This window comes from Pyrus communis, chromosome 11, assembly GCF_963583255.1.
Source record: "Pyrus communis chromosome 11, drPyrComm1.1, whole genome shotgun sequence".
Lineage (NCBI taxonomy): Eukaryota > Viridiplantae > Streptophyta > Magnoliopsida > Rosales > Rosaceae > Pyrus > Pyrus communis.
This window is the reverse complement of record NC_084813.1, coordinates 24786738-24803057: the sequence shown is the minus strand read 5'-3', so window position 1 is coordinate 24803057 and position 16320 is coordinate 24786738. Positions and strand designations below refer to the sequence as shown.

The following is a 16320-nucleotide window of genomic DNA, read 5'->3' as shown; positions in this document are numbered from 1 at the left end:
ATGTTTACATTGTATTAATCTTGCTTATGAATCTATGAAGTACACAACTTAGTCTAGTTTCTTTGGCATTTTTGCACAAAATGTACACAAACTTCTAATTTCTTTGGCTTTTTCACACAATACGTAATATGTTACATCGGAACAAAAGGATATATACATCAAGAGAGATAGGCCCAGGGACACAGTACTTATATTACAACTACATATATGAATGTTTTGGATGAGCCGTTGATTTAGATGGAAAGGGATCATCTCCGAATCTCTTCCATCAAATTCACTCAATCAACCAATCCGGATCCTTGAAATTTGATCCAACGACTAAAAACAGAGGATCCTTTAAAAGTTATAATAACTTTAGCCATTTGATCAAATTTTAAGAGCCTGTATTGGTTGATTTGATGGAAGAGATTCGAAGAGGATCCCTTTCCGATTTAAATAGACATTGCCATCACTGCCAAATATTTGGAAAATAACTAAACATGGGAACAAAACCCAGCTTAGATGGGACCGGCATGCAAATGCACATGCAAAAATGCAGTTCTCATCGCATCTGTTTCTCATCTGTACAATTAATCTCTGTAATTTTCAACAAACCCTTTTGTTTTGGTTCCGACAGTTTTCCACTTTTGACCTTCCGGTCCTACTGTGAATGTGCTTTCGTACTTTCTGCTCAAAGGGCAAAGGGCCATTTTCATTTTAAGTTTAACTGCCCAATAAAAAATATATGTTTTCCGGTCTTTATTTTTCAACTTCTCGTTCGACTTTATGGACTATTCATTTTATTTTCCTTCTGGTTTAATCGATTAAATGATCGAAAGAAAATTAAGAGACAAAAAATTAGAAAGGGAATGCAAGAGGTAAAAAAAGGAAAATAAAAAGGAGAATTAAGATTCGTTTGATTACTATGTAGACTATAGTTTTTAAATTATAGTTTCAATTCTTATTTCTTGAAAATTGAAATTAGTTCAAAAAAAAAAAAAAAACACGAAATGGTGTAAAACAAGCTATAAGAAAAACTTATAAGAGGTTGGGTTACTTCTCATATTGTCAATTGATTTTATAGTGGAACCTCAACTTTATTCATGGTATTAAAGCCAGATTATCCCACATGTGAAGCCAAACAGCCACATATGCTCCATGTCACTCCGTTGTATTGTTCATGTGTTAGACTCGAAAATTCGCTACACGTGAGGGGACATATTGAGAATGAGTCCCACATTGATAGGAGAAAGAACTTTGCATGGACTTATAAGAGGTTGAGTTACTCGTTATATTAACGAGTTATTAACAAAAAGCTCAAGGCCATTCCCTTTCCCTCAGATTAACTCGTTAGATTTCTTTGTAAATTTCTTTGTATTCTTCCGCGAATGTTTAGTTGCTAAAATCAAATCATGTATCAAATTACTCTGGAATTTTTGTTACGGATGAATAAGCTGGAAGCAACCGGGAATAAATAATTATCTGAACTTTAACACGTAAACGTAGATAACAGGACCAGAGGCAAAGCATCGAGGGAAAGGTCCATCCCTCCCTCCTCCGGGAACCTTATGGTATCGTTTGGTATGCAGACGGGACAGGACGGGACAGGACAGAACGAAACGGAGCGGGAGCAAAGATGCCCTCGGATGGAAACAAGGAGGAAGAAGAAGGAGACGGAGAGGTTATAATTTTGTGTTCCACGGATGTGGAACGAGTTGTTCCAGGGGGGTAAGGTGGAACGAAAATTCACCCAAAACTCGTCTCGTGGAACAACTCGTTCCACCCGTTTTAGGCGCACCAAACGTGGAACGGAACGCCTTGTCCCACTCTGTTCCGTCCCGTCCCACGTACCAAACGGTACCTATAGGAACAAGATCCGTTGACGACGACGTAGACTTTCCTGTGCATTGTCGACTTCGAGAACACAACGAAAAATCCCTTGTTTACTTGTTGGGAAATTCCCTCGTGGGGCCCATGAGAATAATAATAGCTTTAGAACTGTTTCCTCTTCTATATAAGAGCAACTCCACCCCTATCCACTTTGCGCCAGCACCCAGCGCATTTATCCACTTAATTGAACAGTAATAGACCCAATGAACAGTAATAGGTCAAAGCATCTCCACCCCAAAAAAAATGTGCTGGCACCCAGTCTAAAAAATGCGCTGGCACAAACGATCTCCACCCCTACAAAATGCGCTGGCACCTAGTCCATTTAAAATATTAAATAATTTTTTTTTATAAAATAAAAAAAAAAATAGTTTTAATTTCGGATAGGATTTTTAACCAATCTCGTTACGCCACGTGTCATTATCCGAACGTACTATTTTATGAATAGATTTCTGTTAAGATTTTCAACCAATCCCGACAACCCACGTGTCACTTCCTGTTTACCATAATTTAGGCAAGATTTCGATAAGATTTTTAACCAATCTCGTCACGCCACGTGTCATTATCCGAACGTACTATTTTTTGAATAGATTTCCGCTAAGATTTTCAACCAATCATGTAGTGTCACGTGGCATTGTCCAGAACCTCATCTTTTTTTTTTTTTTGTCCATATAAACCCTACATCCCTACATCCATCCTCACACTAAACTCAATCCTTTTTTTTAGCTCAGAATTCTTCTTTATCGTTTTCAAATCTTGAGTTCTTACAATGTCTTCTTCAAGGAGAGCGTATAAACAATTGCAAGAGCAACAGAAAAGGTTGTTGAGTTTTTTCCAACAAGTAAAGGATGCGTTGAGTTTTTTCCAACGACCTTGAAGACCTTGACTAGATCTGGCATCTTTTCCATGTACATCGCAAAACGATTTCGTAATTTTACTCCACATTTCTCGCTTATCCATCTCATTACCCGTAATCAGGTCATGAGTAGTGCGAACCCAACATTCACACAACGTAACATCTTCACTGAGCTTCCATGAAGTCATTTTTTTCTCTCAAAGTGTACAAAAAAATTCAAATGTAGAAAGTGTAGAAAATATTGAAATGTGGTGTAAGGTGGAAGATGAGGGTTATGTATTTATAGAAAAAAAAATTAATTTTTTAAAATTTTTCTGTATTTTTTAAAAAAATTTTGACAATTTTTAATTATTTTTTAATAAATTTTAATGTTGTAATTAATCTGGACCGTTGGATTTGAAAAATAATCAAATCCAACAGCCAACACGCTGCCACGTGGCCAACGGTCAAATTTCTGACCGTTGGGCCTTTTTTTTTTTGGTGAAAAAAACGTGGACCATTGATCTGTGATCGGACGGTCCAATTTAAAAGTGAAATTTAAATTTTTTTTACCGTTGGAAATCCAACGGCCTACAAAAACTAGCCGTTGGAAATCCAACGGCTCTGAGGAGTGCTGAGTCCACTTGCACGACACGCGGGCCCCACCGCCTGCAGACGCGGTCGGCTACTCGCCAGGCGGAGCGCGTGTTGTGCACGCGCCAATAAACGGACCGGCCTCTGGGTCTGTCCATTTTGGGCTGGGCTCTTGACTGGCACAGGCTGGGTGCCAGTCAATTTCGCGGGCTGGAGCAACTTCACTGCAGGCCGGGCCATTTTCTTCACTTGGTGCCAGCCCATTCTGCTAGGGCTGGACTTGCTCTAAAGGACACTGACCATCCTGTTTTCCAAATCTTTCAATCTACAGTGTTTTAAGCAGATCGCCAAAAGCTTGAAGATGAACAACCAGTAAGTTAATTTCAAACTCTCCCGATCCTTGTTTTTCTTTGAATCCTTTGTCATTGATTTATCTTATGGTTTATTAGGATAATACTTAGTTACTTAAAGGTAAGTAGTGTTTTAATCATAGAGCTTTGTACTTATGATCATAACCGTTCATACTATGAATCACACTGTAAAAATTATCTTTGTAAAAAATAAATTAAAATTAAGGTCGTTTAGTCAATCTATTGTAGCAAATGCATAGACGGTTCGTAATGCTTTTATCAATACCGTTCATTTGTTTTTAAACAGTTTGATGACTAAACGACTTTAGTTTTAATTTATTTTTTGCAAAGGCAATCTGTGTAGGGAGATTTATAATATGAACGGTTCTGATTATAAACACGAACTTCTATAAATTGATAACAAATAATTTTGAGAAATTTTGAGTAGGAGTTTTTACTCATCTTTAAGAATACTCATCTTTAAAAAGCTAAGTATTGCTCGTTTATTAGACCTAAGTATGATTCTACTCAATGTAGTTTGGCAAATTTCCACAGCGGATCATGTCTAGAACGGCTTCTGGAATGGCTATAAGTGTTTTGCATGAAACTTCTTAGGGTTAATTTTGGGGAAAAAACTTACAAAGCACGTCTAGATAGTAGAAGCTTTTTTTAAAGAAGCATATGCGCTATGTGCAGCTTTAAGAAGCATTTCCAAGTTTCCAAGTGCTTTGTTGAGAAACACTTTGAGTAAAGTAAAAGAAAAATGCTTATGAGTAAGGTAAAAGATAAGTGCTTATGAGTAAAGTTTCTCGCGGAGGCAATATTTAATAAATGTTCATATGCTTTAACAAAGTGGAATTTCATTCTTACAAGTCTTTTGCTAAACTGACCTTATTAGAAGCACAATGAAATTTTATAGAAATTGCTTTTATGATTCGTACACACTTTTATGACACGTAAGAATAGACGAAATGAAAAAGCAGAAATGAATTTCAATTCTAAAGTACTTTAGTATTTATCAAATATTGAAAATATAAAAAAAAAAGTACTTTTGATTGTTCCACTGACATTTTTAACTATTTCAAAAACATTCCCTCCATTTAACTTTGCTTCATTTTTTTTGTTGGTGATGGACAGAATTAGCAGTGCGGGGCTTGAACTAGCAAATGTGCTGGTGACTTCTCCTCCCCTGCACCAGTCATGGGACGCGGTTCAGAAGCAAAAGCTCCAGACAGCTGATGATCTGAATGCACAAATGGCCTTGTACATTAGTGAAACGAAGCACTCAAACACCACCATCATATCTTTTCTTACTTCACCAGTCAAGGTTCAAGATCCACAAGCGATGATTTCATCGACGACTCTCAAGGACACAAATTTTCTCGTCTTTGAGTTTTTGTGCAGCAAAAAAACACCAAGTTTCTCCGTCAATGAATTGGCAATCAAATTCTTCGCCTTGAATCACACCAACCTCGATCTTCTGCGAACAAAGGTGTGTACTGTTTTCTCTGATAATATTTAAAAAAAAAGTTTCTTCGCTTACGAGAAATCCTTATATAAGAACTTGTTCATTTATTGCCTACTTAAAAATAGACATAAAGACGGAAGAAAGGACGAATCAAATAATTTTATTTTATTTTTCCAATTTTTGTCTACTCTTCTCCTACTGAATCAAACCTTTTCATCGCTTTGACGATTATTAATTTTAGTGAGAAATGTAAGAATTAATATGCACACGCAAGCCATCAATATAATCAACGTAGTGATAGGATTACATCCACGAATAACCTCAATACATAACCCTATATGCAATCTGAATGAACAAGTGAATCAGCCTTCTACTTCCAGCACACAGCGATGACCTCTACTAGTAAATAGGGTTTAGTTCTCGAGAGTCTTATTGTGTGGAAGCAGGGACTTCTTCAATATGTATATATATATATATATATATATATATATATATATATATACCAAATTATCCTATCAGAGTTCCACTAATACCGGCCTATTATCAGTAGTAGTGATAAACTCTATCCTCATAACAAATTCAAGTCCCATCGTGATTCTTATCTCTCAATAAATACTTGATAAGTACTCCCTTTAGATTGGATGCACAATAATTAAACTCCACAACTCCTATTATATCAAGGATCTCATATTCCTTCAACTACACAACTCCCAAAAATCATGATGATCATTGAGTTTACAAAAGCTTGCTGCCACTCTAGTTAGTAACCTGTCATTCCAAGAAAAATGCAGAACCATAGAAATCCCAAGTACAAATAACATGTACTTGATACTCTATAATTACATACACATTTATCATGAAACACTATGTTACTACCAGAATCACGATGTCGAGAACCAACAAACAATACGCTAATTCCTCAAAACAAACTGAAAATTACTTTCAGTACCAAAACTGTTTGAAATGATAAATTGCATAGATTATCAAAACAATAATAATTCATAGCATTGTTCTGCAACTAGTTACTGACATCAAAAGAAACAACCAAATAAAAACATGTTCAACACAGTCTTTAGAGTGCTTACTCCTACTCATTAACTGAATCAAAGGACTCTCTTACTCCCATGTTAAAAACATGCCTCTTGAAGACTTCCATTGGTAAGGCCTTCGTCATTGGATCAACAACCGTTAAACTCGTGTTGATATACTCAACATCAGTAGGCCCCTTCTTCACTTCATCTCTCACTTTCAAAAACTTTATGTCCATTAACCTGCTCGCATAAGACCTCTTATTATTCTTCGAAACGAAGACTGCAACTTTATTATCATAATAAAGTTTGAGAGGCCTTTTAATGTTGTCAAGAATCACCAGTCCCTTCATCATATTTTTAAGCCAAATGGCTTGTTGAGTTGCTGCATAACACCCCATGTATTCAGCCTCCATCGTAGAAGATGCAATACTCTTTTGTTTTGAACTCTTCCACGAAACTGCCCCATTAGCTAGCAGGAAGATATAACCGTTAGTTGACCTCCTATTATCTATACATCTTGCAAAGTTAGAGTCGGAGAATGCCACCAACTCAAGTTTGTCCATATGACTATATGTCAACATAAAATCCCTGGTTCTTTTAAGATACCTTAAGACCTTTTTGGCTGCAACCCAATGAGATACACCAGGATTTGATTGAAACCTGCCTAATACACTCACTGCAAATGCTAAATCCAGTCTTGTACATACTTGTGCATACATCAAGCTCTCTACTAGAGACACATACGGCTTGTCTTTCATTCCTTCTTTCTCCAGATCATTCTTGGGACACTGCTCGCAAGTCAATTTGTCTCTTTTTCCAATAGGTAGCTCTCCATTTGAACATTTGTCCATGTTAAATCTTTTAGTCACCCTATCAATATATTGTCTTTGTGAAAGACCAAGGGATCTCTTGGCACGATCCCTAATTATTTCTATCCCCAAAACAAACCGAGCCTCTTCCAAGTCTTTCATATCGAAGTTCTAAGTTAACATGCCCTTGGTCGGCTGCAACAAAAACATATCTGAGCTCGCCATTAATATGTTGTCTACATACAATAGCAAGAATATTACCTTGGTACCATAGACTTTAAAGTACACGCACTCATCCAGTTTATTCTCTTGAAAACTTGACTTCTCCATCACACTATCAAACTTTTTGTTCCATTACCTCGAAGCCTGTTTCAACCCATAGATCGATTTGTTCAGCTTACAAACCATTAATTCTTTCCCCCTTTCAACAAATCCTAGTGGTTGGCTCATGTATATGTCTTCTTCAAGATCCCCGTTAAGAAAGGTTGTTTTAACGTCCATCTGATGAAGCTTTAAATCAAAATGAGTTGTGAGGGCTAGTATTATTCTCATGGAGTCTTTGGTTGAGACAGGAGAAAATTTCTCGTTGTAATCGACTATTTCTCTTTATGTAAAGCCTTTTGCCACTAGTCTCGCTTTATGTTTGTCAATTTTACCCTCCGAGTCTCTCTTTGTTTTAAAGACCCACTTGCAACCTACGAGTTTGTGAACCCCTGTCGGTTTTGGTACTAAGGTCCACACTCTATTCTTTTCCGTAGATTGTAATTCTTCATGCATGGCTTCATTCCATAACCTTGATCTTGTACTTGAGATTACTTGATGATAAGATGTAGGATCATCATCATCCCCTACGTTATATTCTGCCTCATTAAGATATACAAAATCTGGTAACGTAATAGCCTTGCGAACTCACTGTGACTTTCTGACTAGTGCCTGAATCGATGCAGCAGCTATGCCGTGTATATGATCATCAATATTATTATCTTCTACGTCTGCAATGTTAGGACCTTGCTCTTCATCATGGGGAATTTGGTGATCATTCATCATTCCATCTACTTGTTGCTCAGGGAGATTATCAGGTGTAGGAAATGTTTGTGGCTCGAAAGGAATGCACACGACAATTGCTTGTTGCTCAAGCAACTCACCTTCTTGTGGCAATTATTCAAAATATGATAGTATTGAATGTGAAGAGTTGTCACCATCTCCATCCAAATGCTCAAGAAACTTAGCATTGTGTGTCTCCATAATTCTAGAATGACTGTTAGGGTAATAAAACTTAAACCCTTTTGATTTTTCAGAGTATCCAATAAACCTACAACTTGTAGTTCTTAAATCAAGCTTCTTTTCCATTGGATTGTAGAATCTTGCCTCGGCTTTACATCCCCAAACATGGAAATGGTTGAAACTCGGCTTTCCTGCAGTCCATGCTTCAAATGGCACCAAGTTAACCGACTTGCTCGGCACTCGGTTCAAAATATATGTTGCGGTTTTCAATGCCTCTCCCCAGAGAAAAATAGGAAGATGTGAGTGTGCAAACATAGACCTTATCATATCCTTGAGAGTACGCTTTCTTCTTTCTGCCACCCCGTTCTGTTGAGGGGTCCCTGGAGTGGTATATTGTGCTACGATGCCATTTTGTTCAAGATAAGTTGCAAAAGGCCCCTTGTGTTGTCCAACCCCAGTGTACCTGCCAAAATACTCACCACCTCTATCGGATCTCACAATTTTAATTTGTTTTTCGACCTCTAAATGAAAAGATTTAAAACACTCCTAAGCTTCAGATTTTTCCGAGATGAGATAAACTTATTCATAACATGAAAAATCATCAATAAAGAATATGAAATAAGATTTTCCACAAATGGTTTTGTTTGGAAGAGGTCCACATATGTCAGTATGTGTGAATTCTAGCACGAATTTACTACGATTTGAACCTAACCTTCCAGTGTTGGTGAGTTTTCCTTTAAAACAATCGACACATTCTTTGAAATCACTAAAATCAAGTTGTGGCAACATGTTTTGTTTTGACAAGGTGATGATTCTTTCTTTAGATATGTGTCCCAACCTTTTATGCCAAAGCATTGAGGATTTTTCAGAAGTGGACGATAATTTTGAACCAACAGCTTGAACACAAAAGCATTCATTTTTATATGAACAGTCTAGTTGCCACATATCGATTTCAAGATAAGCTTTCCCAAGCAATTTATTAATATCATGCAAATGGTAAAACTTCACACAATGATTGTCACTAACAAAGATAAAACTTGATTTAACTAGCTTAGATGCAGAATTCAAATTCCTTCTCATGAAAGGTACATAAAGTACTGGACTCAATTCTAAAACAAAACCAGATGAAAGGACTAATTCGACTCTCCCTATGGATTCAATAGCAACTTTGCTCCCATTTCCTACATAGACATTGTAGACTTCATTGTTTATCTCCCTTGTTTTGGAGAATCCCTGCAAGGAATTAGTTATATGAATGGAGCACCCAGTGTCAAACTACCAACTTTGAGGGGAATAAAAACTAAATTTGACTCAACACATGCAAAAAAATTTATGATTTTACCTTTAGTGACAAGCCAATTTTTGAATCCACTGCAATTCTTTCTTAAGTGACTTGTCTCTTTGTAAAAATAACATTCTTTTTCTTTCTCAATCTTGGCATTAACAGGCTTAATTTTGTGAGATCCTTTAAAGGGGTTAGTACTTTTAAATGAAGAAAATTTTTCTTTCTTCTTCTTCTTACCAGCAAGTATGGTTGAACCAAAAGTATAGTCTCTTTTGCATTTTTCAGCTTGCACAAAATTCACATCCACATCCTTGTCCTTTTTTAGCCGATCCTCTTCTTGAGCACACATCGAAATCAGTTCATCGATACCCCATTTATCCTTTTGAGTGTTGTATGAGACTTTGAGCTGTCCATATTTAGGAGGTAAGGAATTTAAAGCCATGTGGACTAAAAATTGGACAGTCATAGGTACCTCAAGATCCTTCAGTTTCTGGGCAAAATCGACCATCTTTAATATGTGCTCTCTGACACTTCCCACACCATCGTACTTCATTGATGTTATTTGTGTAAGGAAGGTCCTAGTTTCTGCCTTTTCTGACTCCTTGAACTTCTCCCCTACTGCAGCCAAGAATTCCCTTGCATTGTCAGTCTTAGGAATTCCCCCTTTGACTGACTGAGCCATTGCTTTCTTCATGATCATCATGGATATTCGATTCGCCCTCTCCTATTTTTCAAACTTTATCTTTTCATCTGCGGTACTTTCGACAGTGATGGCTTCAGGATTTTCTTCCCTTAGTGCCAGATCAAGATCCATGAGACTGAGCACAATCTCGACATCCTCCTTCCATTTCTTGAAGTTGGAGCCAATCAAAGTCTCTATATTATTGAAGTTAAGAGACGTCATGTGAGGTGCTGAAGAAGATCACGAAAACAATATTATTCAGTAGCTAATTTATCAAACATGGAAAACTATTGTTACAATATTTCCCAATCCAAAGTCATATAAACATGGTATCACCTTTAGACAGAAACCACTTATATTATGTTTGTATAACTGAGTCATTTAACACAAGGGCAATTTACACAACTTCAACACTTTCGAGCAGATGAAAAGTGCAATCTTGTCAGTTTAATGACTCATTATACATTGATTGACTTGTTTGACTTGAATAAATAAACACTTTTGAGCAGATTATTATTCACTTAATACAAATAAACCACGTATCCACATTTAGTTGATCAACAAGCCAAAAACAACAATCCAAACACTTTTGAGCAGATTAGATGTCGTAATCCTTGTTTATAATTCATATTATGTTTGTCAGTTCAGTATTGACAAGCATATTATGAACCCAGAAGGTCTACTGTTATTGCTGGTTTTTCCAACGTTGTCCTCATCTGCATGAAAATAGGTTACCTGCAAAACATAGCAAACAACTCGAGGAAAACCAGGTAGCCTATCATCATATTTTAATTGATAGTTAAGTCACAAATTGATAACGCAAGAACATATGGCGGAAGCGATATTTTTCTAGGATCATACATGGTTTTGTATTTATCAAAACTATATCATAGTCTTAAATGAGAATGAAGAACCCTAGCCATGTTGAGTGGCTCTGATACCACATGTAAGAATTAATATGCACACACAAGCCTTCAACATAATCAATGTAGTGATAGGATTACATCCATGAACAACCTCAGTACATAACCCTATATGCAATCTGCAAAAGCGACTTACATGATGTTGCTGCCATTGAATGAACAAGTGAATCAATCTTCTACTTCCAGCACACATCGATGACCTCTACTAGTAAATAGGGTTTAGTTCTCGAGAGTCTTATTGTGTGGAAGCAGGGACTTCTTCAATATGTGTGTGTGTGTGTATATATATATATACCAAATTATCCTATCAGAGTTCCACTAATACCGGCCTATTATCAGTAGTATTGATAAACTCTATCCTCATAACAAATTCAAGTCCCATCGTGATTCTTATCTCTCAATAAATACTTGATAAGTACTCCCTTTAGATTGGCTGCACAATAATTAAACTCCACAACTCCTATTATATCAAGGATCTCAAATTTCTTCAACCACACAACTCGCATAATGAGTTTACGTGTAATTCAAGAAATCTAGTTGTTATCTCATTGTCATTCACACGTAGTCTAACAAGAAACAATTATAAATTATATATATAATGTTAGATTACTTTCTACTTAATTAGTTTGGCTTATTTGACAACTCTTAATATTAGCGAGAAACACTTACAAACACCTCATTAATAGTGTTATAAGAACCGAATGTTGTAAAGTCGATTCTATTTTGTTTTGTTGTTGTTCAAAATGGAGTTGAATGTTTATTTTTTCACCACGAATGTATTTTGGGGAACTTATTTGTAAAGATGTCTCCGAATTAATTATATAGCGGTTCAGTAATTGACTAACTTACTGTAATATTTCAGCTGGTAGAAAGCAGCAATTCCAACTCATCATACTTATCACTGGACATTCTTTTGGAGGTTGTGTGGCTATCCTTTTCACCTTATGGCTGCTACAAAGCCTCAACTTGTCGAAAGCGAAGCGTCCCCTTTGCATCACTTTCGGTTCACCCTTGACCGGTAACGAACAACTCCGACAATGTGTGTTGCAATTCTCAACATGGAGTTCTTGCTTCTTGAATGTAGCCTCTATCAATGATCCTGTACCTAAAGCCTTCCTAACCGCTTCGCAAGCGAGTGATTACAAGCCCTTCGGAACATTCCTATTGTGCTCCGCATCGGGTGGTTCTTGCTTTGAGGACCCTGATGCCATTTTGCAACTGTTGGTGGAAACCAGCTCTCAGAGTGCTCAAATTCAAGGTCCGAATTTGGGGTTTCAGTACTTCGATTACGGACAGATTTTGAGTGATCTCAAGCTCAAGGCATTTTCTAGAGATGTCTTTGAGTTGGTTGAAGAGGATACAGTTCCACTTAAAGCTGGAATTAAAACACAATTAGCAGCAATATTTGGAGTTGATAGCTCACAGGTATCCAACTTTCCACACAAATGTTTGATTTGATGATGATTCAGAGAATGGTTTCTGCACAAACCTGTTTATTTTTGTCTCTTGAGTTTCTTTTACTTTATTTAATCCGAAGATTGGAAATAAACACGGGTGTGCTGGGGACAATCACATCCCATGTTTTTTTCGACCTATATATATATATATATATATATATTTTTTTTTTTTTTTTTTGCTTCTACTAATTTTTTTCTCAAATCATTTTGTAAAAGTCATTGCAGCAGCAACAACCCGATATAAATTTCGGCAATCTGATACAACAGATGGAAACTCAAGAACGTAACCACGTGATCGAGAAGACGCAGGTTTACAGTTCTTTCTGGAAATTGAATGAGATTAAAAAGTACATGGTCTACATGGAAGGGTACAAGAAGGAGTCCAAAGAGATAGGAATTGGATACTATGACAGTTACAGAAACAAGCGTTACTCGGGTGAGATTAATGCCGCAGAGTACAAGAAGAAGCTCTCGAATTACTGGGAGGACACGGTTGCAGAAGTTGAGAGCAATCCCCAGAAAGAAGGAGCCGCAATGCGTACTCGTTTCCTATTTGGTGGAACGAATTACAGAAGGATGATCGAACCGCTTCACATTGCAGAGTACTACAAGGAAGGTGGAAAAGATTACATAAAGGAAAGGCCTCGACATTTCGTTCTGTTGGAGCAATGGTTCAATGAAGACGCGGAAAAGAAGAAGCCAGAGAGGGAGCAGAAAGAAAAGGAGAACCCCCAACTGCGTAGCGAAAGCAAGTCAAACTCAAAAGCGAAGAATGTGGCTTCAAGTCTGAATGATGATTCTTGTTTTTGGGTGCATGTCGAGGAAGCGCGTATCTTATGCAATGAACAAGCGAGTAATCCAAATGCCAAGCAAATGCTGATCGAATTTGAGCAGTACGTGCTGAAAAATCTCGAGAAGTTTGCAGTGACACCTGATATTTTCTTGGCCCAAAGCAGCTACATGCAATGGTGGAACGAGTACGAAGAAAGGGTGGGAAATGACTATTCCTCACCACTCGCCAAGGTCATGAAGCGTCACACTTATACCAAGTATGCGGAGGGGATCTCGGTTCTTGCCGATATATAATCCAAGAAAATTTAAGTTTTAAGCAAGTAATTAAATCAGATAAAGCAAGATTAGTTATGCTGTATTACTCATGATCTTCATGGAGAAAGATGTGCAGTACTTGCAGGGCTTGTTGGTGCTACTACTTTCGAATGTTTTTTTTGTTGTGGTTTCATTTTGTTTTGGGCTCTAGCTCTCTTGTACAAAGAAAAAGAATGCGTGGGGTATTGTTTAATTATGATGTTGTAATTTTCACACAATACGTAATATGTTATAACGGAACAAAAAGATATATACGTCAAGATAGATAGGCCTGGGGACACAGTACTTATATGACAACTACATATATGAATGTTTTGGATGAGCCGTTGATTTAGATGGGAAGGGCTCCTCTCCGGATCCCTTTCACCAAATTTACCCAATCAATCAATTCGGGTTCTTGAAATTTGATCCAACGGTTAAAAACAGAGGGCCCTTTAAAAGTTTAAATAACTTTAGCCGTTTGATCAAATTTCAAAAACCCGAATTGATTGATTGGGTGAACTTGGTGAAAGAGATCCGAAGACATTGCCATCACTGCCAAATATTTGGAAAATAACTAAACATGGGAACAAAACCCAGCTTAGATGGGACCGGCATGCACATGCACATGCAAAAATGCAGTTCTCATCGCATCTGTTTCTCATCTGTACAAGTAATCTCTGTAATTTTCAACAAACCCTTTTGTTTTGGTTCAGACAGTTTTCCACTTTTGATCTTCCGGTCCTACTGTAAATGTGCTTTCGTGCTTTCTGCTCAAAGGGCAAGGGCCATTTTCTTTTTAAGTTTAACTGCCCAATAAAAAATAGGGGTTTTTTTTATATAGATCTAAAGTAATTAAAAATTGGATCTATTTTAAAAGTCATTAAAAATTGAGCATATTTCAAAAGGTGGCCTATAAAATTGGACCTATTTTAAAATTTCCCGATAAAATATATGTTTTCCGGTCTTTATTTTTCAACTTCTCGTTCAACTTTATAGACTCTCCATTATATTTTCCTTCTAGTTTAATCGATTAAATGATCGAAAGAAAATTAAGAGACAAAAAATTAGAAATGGTGTAAAACAAGCTATAAGAAAAACTTGTAACATGTTGGGTTACTCTCCATATTGTCAATTAGTTTTATGGTGGAATCTCAACTTTCTTCATGGTTGTTGACCCTAAAAATTACAAAGCCTACGTGGCGTGCAGGCCGAGTAACTAATGAGCTAACTACGTCATTCGGTTGATGCGGGGTGTGCCAACTCGTCAGCCGAGTTTGGCCGAGGAGTACAATTTGTTGATGTTGCGTTGAGCGCGCTACTGACTTCTTGATATTGCGACTGCGGCCGAGGAAGGAACACGTCTCGGTCTTCAGGTTCTAGAGCCTGAAGACAAGGTTGTTAGTTCTGCGAATTTCAATATCAAATTTAGCTTTCAATGTGCCAAATGTAGTAATTTATAACATCTCACTTCGCCGAGAAGGCTAATGAGACGACCTCTGCCAATAAGGATTCGAAAACCCTTCTCGACCGAGATTTGGATAGGTAACCAGTCAGCCTCGACACAGTGCTATTTATCCAAACTGAACGTGATCCTCGGTCGGCTGATTCTACGGCAACGGTGTTGTTTATCCAAACTTAAGATATTCGCTGGTTGTCTTCACAATACTGTTTATCCAAACTGAAGGTGTGTTGGCGGAAAAAGAAAATAAAAATTCTCAAGATGTCTGAATTGGATATGCTTTTTCCCACTGCCATTGCATTTGTATTTATAGGACTGAAGTATTTACTTTGCACGGTCAGATAATATTGCAGAGTTTAATTGCAGCTCTAATCCTTGAAGTTTATCCGTGTCAAAAGCCAAGCATATCCTCAGAATGTAGTTCGTGACTTCTAAAATAAAGCCTATCTAAGCTTCCATATCACACCAGAAACCTAGCACACCTAGGGTTCTGATCACATAAAAAAAACTGCCATCAGAAGCCTTTTTAAAACCATTCGATCACTTCCATCACCATGCAAAAATAAAAACCTAGCCTACCTAGATTTCCTATGTCATCATTACAAACCTAGCTTTTCTAGGCTTGTCCCATCATCCAAAGCCATCACCTTTATTGTGCCATGCATCCTAACCCTGTTTGAATGCATTTCAAATTCATTTTTAACTTTCATGTGCCGGCAGATATTCCAAATCAACTCGAATTCTTCTGCTCGCTTGGAATATAATTTACATCATATTTATCTGGAAGAAGATGTTAGGATAATTCACATTAAAACATAATTATTATGATAAAAATCATAATATTATTTTTTAATAATGATAAAAATTATCTCTACTTTTTCATCCGACAATTGAGAGCTATACTCACTCAACGGTCTTGATTGCACAGGTCAATGGTGTAAATTTAGATCCAAACAAAGGTAATAAAGCCAGATTATCCCACGTGTGAAGCCAAACGGCTACATGTGCTATGTGTCATCCCGTTGTATTGTTCATATGTTAGGTTCGAAAATTCGTTACATGTGAGGAGACGTGTTGAGAATGAGTCACATATTAATAAGAGAATGAACTTTGCATGAACTTATAAAAAGTTAAGTTACTCGTCCTAGTAACGAGTTATAAATTTATAACAAAAAAGTTACAAAAAATTAAATTTATTAATAAGTGTTAATTAACAATAGAACTCATGTTTAGCCCTTGGAATTGAAA

At 36.9% G+C, this 16320-nt stretch overlaps 1 pseudogene; it reads left to right on the top strand.

The window, feature by feature from the left end:
* The first annotated feature begins 4774 nt into the window (after positions 1-4774).
* Positions 4775-13839, top strand: LOC137708173 (senescence-associated carboxylesterase 101-like; annotated as a pseudogene).
* Positions 13840-16320: the final 2481 nt, after the last annotated feature.